Below are 396 nucleotides of genomic sequence, written 5' to 3'. Positions count from 1 at the left end.
AGAGTTGGGATTTCGGCCAAAACGCTCATGCGCACACGCTATCGCTTGAATTACAGAACTGATGCGAATTGTTATCATAAAAAATGGGTTTGGCTTGCTTCATTGCCTTCCAAAAGGCATTTGACACAATTGATCCTTCACTTCTTATAAAAAAAATGACAAAATCTAGGCCTTCGAGGAAGATTTAGTACACTCATTGCTTCATTCCTGTCAGATAGAAAACAATTTGTAGTCCACAGATCAAATAAGTCGAAAAAAATGGAAATTAATGTAGGTGTTCCACAAGGATCAATTTTCGGCCCGCTGCTGTTTCTTTTGTTTATCAATGATCTGCCTCAAATTGTTTGAGATAGTTCAAAAATAGCAGTTTTTGCAGACGAAACAACATATTTAACA

This window comes from Convolutriloba macropyga, chromosome 5 (genome assembly GCF_964194025.1).
Source record: "Convolutriloba macropyga chromosome 5, txConMacr16.3, whole genome shotgun sequence".
Classification (NCBI taxonomy): Eukaryota; Metazoa; Xenacoelomorpha; order Acoela; family Convolutidae; genus Convolutriloba; species Convolutriloba macropyga.
The sequence above is the reverse complement of the archived record's forward strand: the minus strand, read 5'-3'. Positions refer to the sequence as shown.